The 13,449-nt window shown below is 39.6% G+C and overlaps 1 long non-coding RNA gene across 1 annotated transcript; it reads right to left on the minus strand.

Moving 5' to 3' along the window:
- Positions 1–8,316: 8,316 nt before the first annotated feature.
- Positions 8,317–10,286, minus strand: LOC117960799. Its single transcript, XR_004660229.1, has 3 exons — positions 10,073–10,286; positions 8,588–9,275; positions 8,317–8,514 (listed from the first exon to the last, which is right to left on the minus strand). It is a non-coding gene; the product is annotated as an uncharacterized LOC117960799 (long non-coding RNA).
- Between the last annotated feature and the right edge of the window lie 3,163 nt (positions 10,287–13,449).

A 13,449-nucleotide genomic window follows, 5' to 3' on the forward strand; every position in this document is an offset into this window, starting at 1 on the left:
CATCTATAGACAATTAAAACTACCATCCACAGAACACCTTAAAATGTCAAAATTGATGGAAATTGCTCGGAAGTCAGAATTGAGCGCTCCCATTAATCAGAGGTAAAGGGAACATTAAGAGTCATGTTTTAAAGGACTATGACCACTGGAGGGAAATAAATCCTAAATTAGATTATTAGACCGCTTTGTGAACATGCAATCTCCAGCTGATCCAAGAGGCTTTAGTACCTGTTTAGCCAATCAGAAGGCAGATCGATTGATACCAAACTTGACCAGAACATTTCAACCCTGTGACGGCTGCAGCCGAAATAAGGCTTAAGTTATTGCATTTCACCATTTCATCAATTTTCAATTACTTATTTCTATAAGTTTTTGTACATAGCCGGGCTGTAGTACTCGAGTCCGGTCTTGGACTTGAGTCCGGACTCAAGACCGTTTTTCTGTGGTCTCGGACTTGTCTCGGTCTCGGCCGCTGGTCTTGCCAGTTATGGCTTTTGGTCTCGACCGAGTCCAGGTGTCTTTATTATGTTGATAACAATACTGGAGCTTAATAATAACGATTGTCTTGATACTGTCATGCATTAGACCTTTTTTTTCCTGTCCTGGACTCGGTCTTGACTCGGATTCAAACCTCTTTGGACTCGGTCTTGTCTTGGACTCGAACCTCTTTGGACTCGGTCTTGTCTTGGACTCAAACCTCTTTGGACTCTGTCTTGTCTTGGACTCGAACCTCTTTGAACTCGGTCTTGTCTTGGACTCAAACCTCTTTGGACTCTGTCTTGTCTTGGACTCGAACCTCTTTGGACTCTGTCTTGTCTTGGACTCGAACCTCTTTGGACTCTGTCTTGTCTTGGACTCGAACCTCTTTGGACTCTGTCTTGTCTTGGACTCGAACCTCTTTGGACTCGGTCTTGACTTGAACTCGGCTAGTCCTGGTGTTGGACTTGTCTTGGACTCGACAAAGGTGGTCTTGACTACAGCCGTGGTATGTAGTTATTTCAAGTATGTGTGTGAGTGATGTGGATGTGTTTTTGTATTTGAGAAGTAATGTACTTTGCATTTTTTGGCTTTTTTCTTAAAGGAAATAAGAAAAACGCACAGACATATATGTAGGCATAACGTCCATTTTCTGAGTTTTTCTTCTGGATTGTTTCTGTTTTAAATTGAGACATGTGGCTAGTTACTAGTCTTGTGTGAAGCCCTTCTAATATGCCTACAGTAGTGTTTTTTAATCATTTTACAGATGCTTTACTTGGATGGAAATAGAAATTCTCTGTTCTAAACTCTATGTCAGTGAGGCCTAGAATCACACTGACAAAAAAATGGAGTGTTAACTTGTCTCTGTAAGTTTCTGAAGAGGTTAAAGCTTGACCTTTGTGTTACACAAGAACCTTGAAAGTTAAGATTGTCGTTTAAGTGCATAGCTAAGTTCCTCATGGTTTGCATTTTGTTATTTGTTCTTTTATCTAATTTTTATATATGTGTCATCATGTTTTCTAGGAGTCTCCGGCCCCGCTAGCGACTCTGTGAGGTTGTACATAAAGGACCCGCGGTGAGCTAAATGCTAGTTCTAGCATTGCAACTTTACATTTACCGTGTTTACTATCTTAGTTTAGTGTGTTAGCTGCCGTACTTAATCTCTAAACCAGGTAAAATCAGTCTAATAACCACCAAATGTGCACTTTTGGAGAAAGTAAACTCCGCCTGGATTGATAAAAGTGCTAAATTCCCAGATTAATTACAGAGGAGGTGATGTCAGTGTTTATAATGGAAGCTCGCATACATTTAACATTATTTCCAACCATTTCCTTTAAGTTTTCTGTAACTTGCCAGAGTTAAAAGCCTCTGGGGCATTATATGGTAGAAAAAAACACTTGTGACGTGGCCGTATCGTCACAGATTAATACATTAAATATAAAACAAACTGTGTGTAGGGTTTTAACAGTCCAACTGTAAGTGGAAACAATTATTTAGAAGGGCGCTCAGCAAAAATGACATTCATAGGGGCAATAAATCTTCCCTATGGAACTCTGAGTGTCAGAAATACAAGGGTAGATGGGTTAGATAATTTCCACTTAACATGACTTGTGATTTAATCTTTGTGTAAGTAAAAAACACAGATTACTATATGGTGTCAGAAAAGTAGTGAAAATCCCAAAACATGTCCAGTACATCCCAAGTTTCTTTAAAATCCAACTTGTGCTTTATCAATCAGGAGATTATATGTCCCAAGTTTTAATTCCAGATGCATAATTACCGCTAGCTTTGCTTCATTTTTGTCCAGTTTAGTTGAGTTTAGTGCATGCAAGTTAGCAACAAATGCACAGATTTCTACCCCAAATTGTTGTTGTTTAACCGTGTGTTTTAGTGCATGCCAGTATACTTTAAATTCATCATACTTAGGGGAATTTACGAATTTTTACATTAGATTAGATCATACTTTATTCATCCCACAACGGGGAAATTTCGTTATGACAGCAGCAGCATTTTCTTCAATAACAGCAAAAAAACAAAAACACACAAACAAGTAAACACACAAGAAATACAAGCAAACAATAGACAGATTATATGGTAGACTGAAAGGAAGCCAAAAGGTATTTTAAAGTGCGGTTGCCATGATACAAGAAACAATATTGCGGTTTAAATGACTTTCAAACAGCAATTAGAGGAAAGTCCATAAAGAGAAAAAGGGACAGAAGAGAGTTCCTCTGTCTCTCTGTGTCTCTGCCGTGCCTGGTTGGCCTTTCTAACTCAGAAACCTGCATCTTTTGCCACCAATGACATCAGTGTGTGCGTGTGTTGGCAGTCTCAGTGGAAACACTTTGTCTCAGTGGAGACATCTGGAGAGTCTTAGTAGCTACTGTAGGTGGACCAACCCCCCCACACAGCACACAAAGAGCCTCTCTGTTGTTTTCATGGAGTTGGAAACGGTCCCTCTCTGCTCTGTGAAGGTGAGACAGAAAACTCTGCACATGCTTTTTCTACTCATATCAGGGGCTGCAATGGTCTCTATAATCTGTTTATGTTTAATATACAAGTGACATTTTGTAAATATTCCTTCTAGGATTGTCATAAGTACTTGATGACTACATGATGCAGTAAAGGCTCATGTCAATGGGGCTATTGCAGAGGTTCTTTTTTGTTTATTTATAACAGTTTAAAGTTAAAAACCTGAGTGTCTTTGCAGCGGATTACAGAAGTCTTGGACACTTTTTTTTCAATTTGTTTGAGAGGAAGGCATTAAATAAGATGAAGTAGCAGATATCACATAGTACACACTAAAGCTTTAACTTAAATTTATACTGTACAGATGTTTGTGTTCTCGTTCCCCTATCTTGGGGAACAAGGGTTACATACGTAACCCGAGATGTTCCCCTTCGAGGGGAACTCGAACTGCATTGGTTTTCGTTCCCTTATCTCGGGGAACAAGGGTTACGTACGTAACCCGAGACGTTCCCCTTCAAGTGGAACTCGAAGTGCGTTGGTTTTGTTCCCTTATCTCGGGGAACAAGGGTTACATACATAACCCGAGACGTTCCCCTTCGAGGGGAACTCGAACTGCGTTGGTTCGCAGCACCTCATAGCGTCGTAACCGACGCAGTGTCTCGTTCCCCTATCTCGGGGAACAAGGGTTACAAACGTAACCCGGGACGTTCCTCCTCGGGTCTTGTGTGGTAGTCTCTGTTTCCTGTTTTATTTTGATAGCATGGTTTCCTGTCTTGTCCAGTCTTGTCCAGCTTTGCTTTGTGCCTGATTGTCTGATTGTCCCGCCCCGCCCTGATGTGTTTCACCTGACGTCTCACCTGTTCCCCATTACCTCGTTACCGCTTGTATTTAACCCCTGTGTTCCCCTTGTCAGGTCCTTATGTCTCGTCAACGTTGCTGTCTGTGTGTTCCTGTCTTCTTCCTGATAATCCCTGTGAGTTGTAGGTTTGTGCATATCTAATAAGTCCAGTACATGTAAGGAGAGTGGGCACTGCAGCAGTACCAGCATGGTTGTGGACTGGGTCCTTGTGTCTGGGGTGCATGCACACATGTCTGATTTGCATCAGGGATCTGTAGGGGGTGGTGGAGCATTTGTGTGCACGGGTGGTGGCAACCTTTGAGCCTGAGCTGAGAGAGGAGCTGACGCTGCGTCAGTGAAGACACTATGAGGTGCGGCAAATCGACGCAGTGTCTCGTTCCCCTATCTCGGGGAACAAGGGTTACATACATAACCCGAGACGTTCCCCTTCGAGGGGAACTCGAACTGCGTTGGTTCGCCGCACCTCATAGCGTCGTAACCGACGCAGTGTCTCGTTCCCCTATCTCGGGGAACAAGGGTTACAAACGTAACCCGGGACGTTCCTCCTCGGGTCTTGTGTTGTAGTCTCTGTCTTGTGTTCCCTGGTGAGTGTCTGTATGTTCTGTTTCCTGTTTTATTTTGATAGCATGGTTTCCTGTCTTGTCCAGTCTTGTCCAGCTTTGCTTTGTGCCTGATTGTCTGATTGTCCCGCCCCGCCCTGATGTGTTTCACTTGACGTCTCACCTGTTCCCCATTACCTCGTTACCGCTTGTATTTAACCCGTGTTCCCCTTGTCAGGTCCTTATGTCTCGTCAACGTTGCTGTCTGTGTGTTCCTGTCTTCTTCCTGATAATCCCTGTGAGTTTTTCCAGATTTATCCCTCTCGTTTGTTTTCCCTGTTCTAGTATCGCCTTCCCCTGTGCCTATTTCTGGATGTGGATTTTTGGATTTCACCTTTTGCTCCCTGTTTTTTGTTGGACTGTTTCTAATAAATCCTCTTTTTGAAGCTCCCTCCTGCCTGCTGCTCCTCTGCTTTCGGGTCCTCCTTCCCTCCACATCACAGTTTTAGTCATTTCGCTGAATATTGTCTCGTTTCCCACTTCTCCAATGAGAGGATTTCATGTGTCTCTGTAAGCTGAAGATCTTTTGCTTTGGGATATTTCGTGGATCAAAACAAAACGTTGGGCTCCGGGAAGTTGTGGTGCGTTGCGTTCTTTCACTATTTTTGACACTACCCTTAATGATTAATCGATGATGAAAATAGTTGTTACGAACAGCTGTAACGTCGTGCAATCGTCTTTTTTAAAAGTTTTTATTTTTATTTTTTGCTTGCTAAAACTGCTGCTGGAAATTTCAATTTCCTCGTGGGAGTCATCCCAAAAAGATTAATAAGGAGAAGTCTGAGTGTAAGTTAATTCTTAATGATGTCTATCTCCTATGACGTAGTCTGTATGATATCAACTTCCACAGAAACACTCAGAAATTATGAATTTCTGACAATAATTCAGAATTTCAGACCGAAAGGGTACTTACTCACCGTGTTTTCTCTTCTGCAGGCCCAGGATTACTGGCAGCGTGTCGCCCTGCAGGTACAGTGTGTGTGTGTGTGTGTGTGTCTGTGTGTGTGTGTGTGTGTCTGTGTGTGTCTGTGTGTGTGTCCGTGTGTCCCGCCGTGTCCGGTATTGTGAGAGTACACTGTAGGTGAGTTTAAATAACACTTCACCAAAAACCAGTCAGGCGGCCGCTGACTGACAGACACACACACAGACACACACACAGACACACAGACACACACACACACACACACACACCCTCTGTAAACACATCGCCCATCCAGGCCGCTTCACACACTCTCTCACCTTTCTGGTTACCTTCAAGTGACTAGGTGTAACTTTTTAACGTTTCTGAAACGGACTCGGTCTTGTCTTGGACTCAAACCATTTTGGTCTTGACTTGGACTGGACTAGTCCTGGTCTTGGACTTGACAAAGGTGGTCTCGACTACACCCCTGGCGAGAAGAGTCTGTACAGGTGAGCGCCGCATGTTATCTGTGTATGAAAATTGGGACTTTTTGACGCACAATATTTTTCAGAATAGAAACAACGCAGAGTTTTATGAATCCTTGAGGGTCCTGGTCTGGTGAAAACCGCTAGAATCAACACAATCTTAAAGTAACCCAATTGAGTTATATTTACTTAGTTATGCTTATTCAGGTTAGGCACACAACATCTGTGTAAACACAAAACTCAGTTTAAAATAATGATTTTTATTTATACAGTGATAAGTGAGATACAACATGTTACTTCACAACACTTGAACTTCTCTCTGTTGGCTTGTCCCAAAAACTGACCATGCTGATTTATTTTATTGACAAAATGCAAAATAAAAACTATAACAAAGGTGTGATTCAGTTGTAATGCAGCAGTTTAATTCAGTTGTTTCCTCTAAGCTAAAAGCAGAGGAGCCAGGAGACAGTTAGCTTAGCACAAAGACTGGAAACGGGGGGAAACTGCTAGCGTGCTCTGTCCAAAGCTAACACAGTCCAGCTAGCAGCACGTCTAAAACGCACTGATTAACATATTTTAAATGTTTGATTCATACAAAAACCACACAGATGACAGATGAAAACCGGACAAATACGAGACCAGTATCAATCCCCCAACTCTTGGCAAGACTACAAATAAGTGTCTTTCCCAAAATGTCCAACTATTCCTTTTTAAAGAGCCTAGTTGCAGGGCTGTAGTACTCAAGTCCGGACTCAAGACCGTGATTCTGTGGTCTCGGATTTGTCTCGTACTCGCTATCATTTGGACTCGGACTTGTCTCTGTCTCGGCCGCTGGTCTTGCCAGATATGGCTTTTGGGCTTTTGGTCTGGACCGAGTCCAGGTGTCTTTATTATGTTGATGATAATACTGGAGGGAAAGTTAAACCCAAAATGATTGTCTTGATACTGTCATGCATAAGACCATGAGACATAAAATTGAATAAGACGCCCCAAAATTAATGAAAGTAGAGATATGTACTTGGCAAAGAGCGTTGGGTGAAATCAATCATGTTATTTTGGGGAGTTAAAAAGAACATTGATATAGGACAACATGAAGACAACATGAGGGCAACATGAGGGCAACATGAGGACGACAACATCAGGGCAAGATGGGGGCAACATCAGGGCAAGATGGGGGCAACATGAAGACATCATGAGGACAACATGACGACAACATCAGGGCAAGATGGGGGCAACATGGGGGCAACATGAGGGCAACATGAGGGCAACATGAAGACAACATGAGGGAAACATGAGGACAACATGAGGACAACATGAGGACAACATGAGGACAACATGAGGGCAACATGAGGGCAACATGAGGGCAACATGAAGACATCATGACGACAACATGAGGACAACATGAAGACAACACGAGGACAACATGAGGACATCATGAGGGCAAGATTAGAACACCATGGGGACAACATGAAGACCATATCTGGGCAAGATGAGGACAACATGAGGGCAACATGAAGACAACATGAGGAGAACATGAGGACAACATCTGGGCAAGATGAGGACATCATGAGGGCAAGATGAGGACACCATGGGGACAACATGAAGACAACATCTGGGCAAGATGAGGACATCATGAGGGTTAAACAGCGACGCAGGTTTACAAGACAAGGGAAACTGGATTCCCAGATAGTAGTATAGTAGTAGTATGGCAGCAGTATAGTAGTAAAGTGCAACTTGGTGTGCGGATGCCTGTCAGTATTTTCCCCGCTTGGATGTGTGTGTTTTGGTTCAGATGAATCCCTTTAAAGGGTTAACCGCTCCACTAATGTTCGCTTTGGCAGGGGAAGAGCAGCTACCTAGACATTGTTGTAACTACCACGTGTGCAAAAGGCATCGTATGAACTCATCCAGAGTGTATTCACTTATGTACTTTTAAATTAAAGCGCGTGTTTACAACGCACCGCGACTTAGGAAAGCAAGTAGACATAACACCCTCAAATGAAGGCAACGTGCTCAACTAATTGACATCACATAAGCAGCATAACAAAATATATCCGATATGTTTCTTAACCCTGGTGTTGTCTTCCCATCAACCATGAAAAAAAGGTATATTGCTTTTTCTGACATTTTTGTCCTTTTTTCCAATGTTGTGCGTGCTTTTTTTATTTTTTTTTCAAAGTTATTTGATATTTCCAATGTTGACATTTTCATCTTATTTCGAAGGCCCATTTCTTTGTGATAAAAAAAACTGAAAACGAGTCAAATTTGACTTGAGGACAACAACCCGGGGGTTAATTTGTTTGTTTTGTCTATTTGCTTTCTTGCAGTGCATTGATCGTTTAGGGCCACCGTACTTTCTGTCTTTTAAGGTCAATGTTTGGCTGGAAATTCATCACCAAAAAAAAAAAAAATGCTCAAATACAAAAAATAAACAGCAGTAACTTGCACAAATTCCCACCTATCTGTGATTTAGAGACTTTGTTCCTGTGATCTGACTTGTCTTTGGAGTGCAGGAGGCCAGAAGCCGAGTCTGGAACCGAGCGGGACCAGATGAACTATGGAGAAGAAGCATGGCGGCACATTTAATGTGAAAGATTTGTGCAAAGAAAACAACAAACAAAGGCATCCGAAGAGCCGCTGCTCTCTGTGAGTATGCCGTGGCAGAGACCAGTGGCTTCAGGAACCTTCAGGGACGCCGTCTTATCAGTCTGGTTCCATCCTCCGCTACGTCCCTACGGACAACATCGAAGATGAGAAGCTGATAGGAAGAAGGAGAGAATTGTTGTTGTTTTTTCACCAACTGGCCTGGAAGAGGAATGTAGGAGATGCTTGGCAAGTTCTTGAGTATGTGGAACTATACGAGAAGATGCTTTTGATTTCAACGTCCCATCAAAACGCCACGAAAACAAACCTTTAGAAGACATGACCTCTAAAATTCAGCACTTCCTGCACATTATTGGGTACCGTGAACACTCAATCCAGTTATTGTTATTCATAAAATACCAGGAAGCTGTCTACTACACATCACATATTTAACAAAAACCGCCCTTTTCATTCACAGATTTGTATCAGGATTTGAGCTTCAGATTACAATCCTTCCCAACTACAAGGCCACCATTATCCCCAAGAGTGTGTCCATAGTGTCTGTTCCTTTCTTTGTCTCAGGTTCAGGTCTTTCCTGCTGTCTTTTTTGACCCCCAGTGTGTCCTGTGCAACTGAAACCCATAAGACAGACTTCAGGAAAAGAGTCTTTATGATTCCAAAAGTGCATGTGTTTGGCAACCAGCTGACTTCAGAGGACAATCCCAGTGGAGACCAAATGTCTGTCAATTCGTCCTCTCAGAGTCTAGCAGGGTCGTGATGGACGTCAGGTCTTAAGATGGACAGGTCTGTGTCCGTGTCAGTCAGTGTGGTCTTTGGGGGGCTCATGCCTCCTCTCTCTTCGGGAATGGAAGACGAGTCCCCGTTGACACCGGGCAGCATACCTGGAACAGACAGGGAGGGAATAAATGCTTTGACTCTCACAGGTGAGTTTTCTTTGGCCAGCGTCTGCTTTTTTTTAGCAGAAGAAGAAGTTACGTTAGTAAAAATTAGTGATGGAAGAAGTATTGAGATGGGCTGTTAAGACTATACTATGACTTTTTTGTAACATTTTTCAAGTCAACTGTTTGAACCACTCCCCTCTGGCGGGAGGCAGCAGGTCCATCAGTCCGGTCTTGGACTCGAGTCCGGACTCAAGACCGTTTTTCTATGGTCTTGGACTTGTCTTGGACTTGCTAGTATTTGGACTCGGTCTCGGCCGCTGGTCTTGCCAGATATGGCTTTTGGGCTTTTGGTCTCGACCGAGTCCAGGTGTCTTTATTATGTTGATAATAATATTGGAGGGAAAGTGAAACGCAAAATGATTGGCTTGATACTGTCATGCATAAGACCTTTATTCCTGTCTAGACTCAGACTCGATCCTACTTGGACTTGGTCTTGTCTTGGACTCGAACCATTTTGGACTCGGTCTTGATTTGGACTCTATTAGTCCTAGTCTTGGACTCGACAAAGGTGGTCTTGACTACAGCCCTGTTTTCTACTGTATTTATTGTTAAGGACCGAACGCTAAGACAAATTAGAAAACCCACTCATGTTATTTTGGACAATTTGGTTGAAAGAAATCCATATTTCAGATATAAAACACTTTGAAACGGGTCATTTTGACCCGAGGAACCACAGGAGGGGTAAAATTGTATGGAAAGGGTCTAAAAAAAGCTTTAAAAAAGGGAGTGTGTCTTACGCTCAGTGTCATAAACGGAGCTGTCGGAGCATGTCCGGTTCCTGCGCTGAGTTGACCTTTGACCTCCACTCAGGTACTCCTTAGGAACACCTGACCTGAGAGAAAAGAAAATGATAAGATAGGTAGTTTCCTCTTAGTGTTTTGGTCTGTTAAATTGAAGATGTCCGCTGTAGGAAAGTTGCTTTTTCTAAACGGTAACAAAACACAGATGCAAATGTCATACTACATATTGAAACCACAAAGAGAGAAACCTATTACCACTAATTAACCCTTTTCTTCGTCAGAGATGAAGTTTATTTCCCCAGACATCTGTACACATCTGCAAAGATCATCATAATAAAACATCTTTTGTTTTGGATAAAATAGTCATCCTGCATTGTGTGTAAAATTATGGTATAGTATGTCGAAAATAAGTCAAAGTATAGCATGTCGTAAAAAATGTAAAGTCATAGTATTTCGTGTCGTAAAAAAGTCACAGTATAACATGTCGTAAAAAAGTCATAGTATAGTAAGTTGTAAAACAGTCATAGTATAGTAGGTCGTAAAAAAGTCATAGTTAAGTATGTTGTAAAAAAGTCATAGTATAGCATGTCGTAAAAAAGTAAAAGTATAGCATTTTGTAAAAAAGTCATAGTATAGTATGTCGTAAAAAGGTCATAGTATAGCATGTCGTAAAAAGGTCATAGTATAGCATGTCGTAAAAAGGTCATAGTATAGTATGTCGTAAAAAGGTCATAGTATAGCATGTCGTAAAAAAGTAATAAAAAAGTCATAGTAAAGTATGTTGTAAAAAAGTCATAGTATAGCATGTTGTTAAAAAGTCATAGTATAGCATGTTGTACAAATTCATAATATATGTCTGGGGCGGCTGTGGCTCAGTGGTAGAGCCGTTGTCTACCAATCGGAAGGTTGGGGGTTCAATCCCTGGCCCTGCAGTCCCATATTGAAGTGTCCTTGGGCAAGACACTGAACCCCAAGTTGCCCCCGATTCTGAGTGTTTATCTGATGAGCAGGTGGCACCTTGTATGGCAGCCTCGGCCACAGTGTATGAATGTGTGTGAATGGTGAATGTTTTCTGTGTGATGTAAAAGCCCTTTGAGTAGTCGTTAAGACTAGAAAAGGACTATATAAATACAGCACATTTACATGTAATAAAAAAGTCATAGTATAGCATGCTGTGAAAAAGTCATAGTATGGCATTTTTTAAAAAAGTCATAGTATAGCATGTTGTAAAAGTCATAGTATATCATGTCGTAAAAAAGTCATAGCATAGCATGTTGTAAAAGTCATAGTTTTGCATGTTGTAAAAGTCATAGTATAGCATTTTGTAAAAAAGTCATAGTATAGCATTTCGTAACAAATTCATTATATAGCCTTTCGTAAAAAAGTGATAGTATAGCATATTGTAAAAAAGTCATAGTATAGCAGGTTGTAAAAACGTTGTAACATAGTATGTTGTAAAAAAGTGATCGTATAGTATGTATGTAAAAAAAGTCATAGTATAGCAATTCGTAAAAAAGTAATAAAGTCTTAGTATGTCGTGCAAATGTCATAGTATAGTATGTTGTAAAAAAGCCATATAGCATGTTGTAAAAACATCATATAATAGCATGTCGTAAAAAAGTCATAGTATAGTACGTCGTAAAAAAGTCATAGTATAGTACGTTGTAAAAAAGTAATAAAAAAGTCATAGTATAGTATGTCATAAAAAACATAGTATAGCATGTTGTAAAAACGTCATAGTATAGTATGTTGTAAAAACGTCATAGTATAGTATGTTGTAAAAAAGTATTAGTATAGCATGTTGTAAAAACATCATAGTATAGTATGTCGTAAAAAAAGTCATAGTATAGCATGTCGTAAAAAAGTCATAGTATAGCATGTCGTAAAAAAGTCATAGTATAGCATTTTGTAAAAAACTCATAGTATAGTATGTTGTAAAAAACATAGTATAGCCTTTTGTACAAAGGTCATAGTATAGCCATTCTTAAAAAATTCATTATATAGCCTTTCGTAAAAAAGTGATAGTATAGCATATTGTAAAAAAGTCATAGTATAGTATGTTGTAAAAAACATAGTATAGCATGTCGTAAAAAAGTCATAGTATAGCCTTTCCTAAAAAAGTCATAGTATAGCATGTCCTGAAAAAGTCATAGTATAGCATTTCATAAAAAGCTCATAGTATAGTATGTCGTAAAAAGCTCATAGTATAGTATGTCGTAAAAAGCTCATAGTATAGCATTTCGTAACAAATTCATTATATAGCCTTTGGTAAAAAAGTCATAGTATAGCATGTCGTAAAAAAGTCATATTATAGCATGTTGTAAAAAAGTCATAGTATAGCATGTTGTAAAAGTCATAGTTTAGCATGTTGTAAAAAAGTCATACTATAGCATGTTGTAAAAAAGTCATAGTATAGCATTTCGTAAAAAAGTCATAGTATAGTATGTCCTGAAAAAGTCATAGTATAGCCTGTCATAAAAAAGTCATAGTATAGTATGTCATAAAAAACATAGTATAGCATGTCGTAACAAATTCATTATATAGCTTTTTGTAAAAAAGTCATAGTATAGCATTTCGTAAAAAAGTCATAGTATAGCATGTCCTGAAAGTCATAGTATAGCATGTCATAAAAAAGTCATACTATAGCATGTTGTAAAAAAGTCATAGTATAGCATTTCGTAAAAAAGTCATACTATAGTATGTTGTAAAAAACGTTATAGTATAGCATGTCATAAAAAAGTCATATTATAGCCTTTCGTAAAAAAGTGATAGTATAGCATATTGTAAAAAAGTCATAGTATAGCATTTCGTAAAAAAGTCATAGTATATTATGTTGTAAAAACATAAGTCACAGTATAACATGTTGTAAAAAAGTCATAGTATAGCAATTCATAAAAAAGTCATAGTATAGCATGTTGTAATAAAGTCATAGTATAGCAATTCATAAAAAAGTCATAGTATAGCATGTTGTAATAAAGTCATAGTATAGCATGTCGTAATAAAGTCATAGTATAGCATGTCGTAATTAAGTCATAGTATAGCATGTCGTAATAAAGTCATAGTATAGCATGTTGTAATAAAGTCATAGTATAGCAATTCATAAAAAAGTCATAGTATATTATGTTGTAAAAACATAAGTCACAGTATAACATGTTGTAAAAAAGTCATAGTATAGCAATTCATAAAAAAGTCATAGTATAGCATGTTGTAATAAAGTCATAGTATAGCAATTCATAAAAAAGTCATAGTATAGCATGTTGTAAAAAACTCATAGTATAGCATGTCGGAAAAAGGTCATAGTATAGTATGATGTAAAAAAGAAATAGAAAAAGTCATAGTACACAAATTTCACAACAAATATTTTATTTTGCAAG

The sequence above is a fragment of the Etheostoma cragini genome, chromosome 17 (genome assembly GCF_013103735.1).
Source record: "Etheostoma cragini isolate CJK2018 chromosome 17, CSU_Ecrag_1.0, whole genome shotgun sequence".
Lineage (NCBI taxonomy): Eukaryota > Metazoa > Chordata > Actinopteri > Perciformes > Percidae > Etheostoma > Etheostoma cragini.